The sequence below is a fragment of the Nothobranchius furzeri genome, chromosome 13 (assembly GCF_043380555.1).
Source record: "Nothobranchius furzeri strain GRZ-AD chromosome 13, NfurGRZ-RIMD1, whole genome shotgun sequence".
Lineage (NCBI taxonomy): Eukaryota > Metazoa > Chordata > Actinopteri > Cyprinodontiformes > Nothobranchiidae > Nothobranchius > Nothobranchius furzeri.
In genome coordinates, this window is record NC_091753.1 from 64,930,125 (window position 1) to 64,933,441 (window position 3,317).

The following is a 3,317-nucleotide window of genomic DNA, read 5'->3' on the forward strand; positions in this document are numbered from 1 at the left end:
CGATGACAATATGACTTGCAATAAAAAAACACTCCACTCAAGAGCAAAAAAAAAATCAAAAACAGACATTTAAAAAAGTTAAATGATTTTTTAATTCCATTAAAAACTGTTAAAGCAAAAATTGTGACCAAAAGATGTGAGGAATAGGAAAAAATGAACAAGAAAACGTAATCAAGGGATCATGGAAAAAGCAGAATGAAGCTAGCTCAGGTGTTTGCTAGCTATCTAAATGGTGTGCTGGGGGGGGGGGGGGCATCTTATCATCATCATCAGCCTTCATACTGAGCCAGGGTCCTCTGGAGGTTTCTTCCTGTTAAAAGGGAGTTTTCCTCTCCACTGTCGCTGCATGCTTGCTTAGTATGAGGATTGCTGTAAAGACTCTGACACTAGTCAGTGACTCGATGCAACCTGGTAACTTATGAATTATAGCGCGTTGTCAGACAGGTTTCTTACTTTTACAGGTGTGGTAGTAATCAGGCCTGAGAGTGACTAGTGACACTGAACTCGGCTTTGACACGATTCATCACAAATTATTCACTATGAACCAGGGAGAAGTTACTTTTTCACACAGACCCGCGTTAGTTTAACATTTTCTCACCGTAATGAATGAAATCTGCATTCCAGATCTACTTTAACTGTTTTTCTGATGTGAAACATTAACTGTATGGACGTAGACGCTTGTCCCCAGCGCTAGCATTCAGCACCGTGAGCTCTCTGACACGATGCTGAAGTAGTGGTTGGCAGACTGCAGCTGAGCGGTTTTACACATCAGTTCAACATTCTGATCCATCGGCCGGTGTGGGAGAACAGGACCTCGGGACAGCATGTGAGGATGCTACCCAGAGCGGCACTCTTCACACTCCATAAGCAAAGCTGATGGCTCTGCTGGATCACTGAGTGGCTCAGCTGACAGTCAGAACAGAAAAACTTGCCCTGCAGGTAAAATACTGTTCTGGTTTGGGACACTCGCACTCCTAGCACCTAAGTTCTTACTAGATGGGTCCAAATAAAATCAGAAATTAGTCCGAGTGCACCATGTTCCTAAATGAAACATCTGAGCAGTCAGTGACAGCAGTGAGCCAAGCACCCATGATGGGTGTGAAGAGGGTGGGCTTGTCTAGTGCACGTCTGGAGTTTACAGTCAGAAGCTGCAGGTTCTCCTAATACTTTACTCCTGCAAGCTAAAAGCTACAGGGCATGGATAGGGTCAAAAAGAATGATTAGAAAATGGATTCGACTTTCACCTTCTCCTTTATCGCATCAACCTGAAAAGGAAATTCAGAGAGGCAACTTAAGGAGGAAGAAACTATCGGGAGGCTCAGAGGACTTGTCCCTCAGAGTGGTGCGGGGTTTAACGCCACTTTTCATACAAATGCAGACTGGAGACTTAAAAGGAACTAGAATCTTTGGCTGGTTCTTACACCCGTTTGGGAAATCTTCCAATGTGTGTACGATATTATAAATATTGCTCAACTACTCAAGCTGAATGTAGTTTAATGCAGAAACAGGCCTGTGTCACATAAGGTCAGTAATGTGTTATAAACACCACTTAGGTCTGCTTGTCAAGAGAGCAACACAGACAGATGTTCTACTACCCAACAGACAAGCAGCACAGCGAGAAGCCGTCACGAATCTCTTCTGCAAAACATGATGGAAAAGTAGCCTGAAGGTGTGAAAACCCAAATGAGACGAGTGGAGACCCACGAAGGACCAAAGCAACGCAAATGCAGCATGAAGGAGGAGAGAACAGCTAGTACTGAGGGTTGTGTGTGTGTGTGTGTGTGTGTGTGTGTGTGTGTGTGTGTGTGTGTGTGTGTGTGTGTGTGTGTGTGTGTGTGTGTGTGTGTGTGTGTGTGTGTGTGTGTGTGTGTGTGTGTGTGTGTGTGTGAGTGAGAGAGAGAGAGAGATCATCTCCAGGACAATGATAACTCCATCTCTCGTTTCCATGACAACAACAAGAGGGAAAGTTTCATCATTAGAGGAGTCCTGCAGGACCCGGTCCGGTCCATGTTGGACCACAGCAAGGCAGCAGCGGCCACATTCATTTCATCTGACAGAGAAACGGACACCTGGTCGTGTTTAACCACGGCTAAAGTCACTCCGAAGCGGAGTCTGAGTGGACCGGCGCTGGTTCTGGATGAGCCGGGTTACCTAGCAGCCCGGAGGATGGATCCACTCACCAGCAGAACGATGGTCGTCTCCTCGCTTCTCCTCCTCGGAGTAAATCCAGACCAGAACCAGATGGAAACAAAACAGTTAATTATGTGCTGGAGGTGGGTCCTCCCAGCCCCTCTTCATCCGCGCTGAGCCGACGGCAGGAGGCTCCGGAGCCGCAGAGCGACGAGAACTCTCCCCTAGATTGCACTGATGATGAAGAGGTTCGGAGCAGCGGCTCGGCCCAGAACCTCAGATTTAACCTCGGTTAATAGAAGGAGGGACTTCGATGGAGTCGGTGCGTGTAACATCGGATGCTCTGGCGGTTGGCTGCGCTTACTGGGCCGCTTCCCACAGCTCCACCCGCTGGACCAGCCTTCCCAGTGCGCCCATTGGCACAGCCGGCCGGACATGCAAATCCACTCTCCCCATTGATGTTTTACAAAAAACGGGAGGAAATTAGAGGATAAAGGTATGAGGTGTGGCTTCCGCTCCTCTGTTGCGCCATCGTGTGGCTCCAGACCCGCAATCACAGAGAAGCGGTGGTGTGATCCCGCTGGCTCGTGTCAAAGACAGACAGCTGACTGTAGCAGAGAGCCGTTCCGGGTTCAACCCGCATCCGTGCTGAAGGAAAATCCTCATTGGATAACTGTCTTCGCTCTCAGTCACACACACACACACACACACACACACACACACACACACACAGAGCGCTCCGCCGCGCGCGCCCCCGACACACTGGCGCACGGTTGGAGTGGATGGTTTAAACACGCGCCACAGATTTAAGTTGTTTGTTTATTTATGAAAACTTTGTAGAATCCAGTCGCACTAAAGCGCCTACAGAGCCAGCTCTGGGGTGTGTTAACGTGATGAGCTGCTCCTGTCTAACGGACGGCGGGTGGAACAGGACCTGACGGCAAATTCCCAGTGGGCGGGTCTGGTCGGTGTTTTCAGCTGTCCTTTTGTTTTTGTCGGGCTGGTGTTAACTCATGTTACTGTTGACCACCTGTTGCTGATGAGAGGATTTCTCCTGTCAGTGCGGAAGGAACAGGTGAGCTGCAGCCACTAAGCTTTAGTTAGAAACACTTTCTATGCCCACACTGGAGTGACCTGTTATTTAGTTGTATAACTAATAAGTGAATGCATGCACTAAACCCACAGGT

At 48.4% G+C, this 3,317-nt stretch overlaps 1 protein-coding gene across 1 annotated transcript in view; it reads right to left on the minus strand.

Moving 5' to 3' along the window:
- numbl (NUMB like endocytic adaptor protein) overlaps positions 1-2,354 on the minus strand; it is a 109,140-nt gene extending 106,786 nt beyond the window's left edge. Inside the window, exon 1 of the mRNA XM_054734695.2 lies at positions 2,181-2,354. The gene's annotated coding sequence lies outside the window, so the exon portion shown is untranslated. The remainder of the gene's footprint in view (positions 1-2,180) is intronic.
- Between the last annotated feature and the right edge of the window lie 963 nt (positions 2,355-3,317).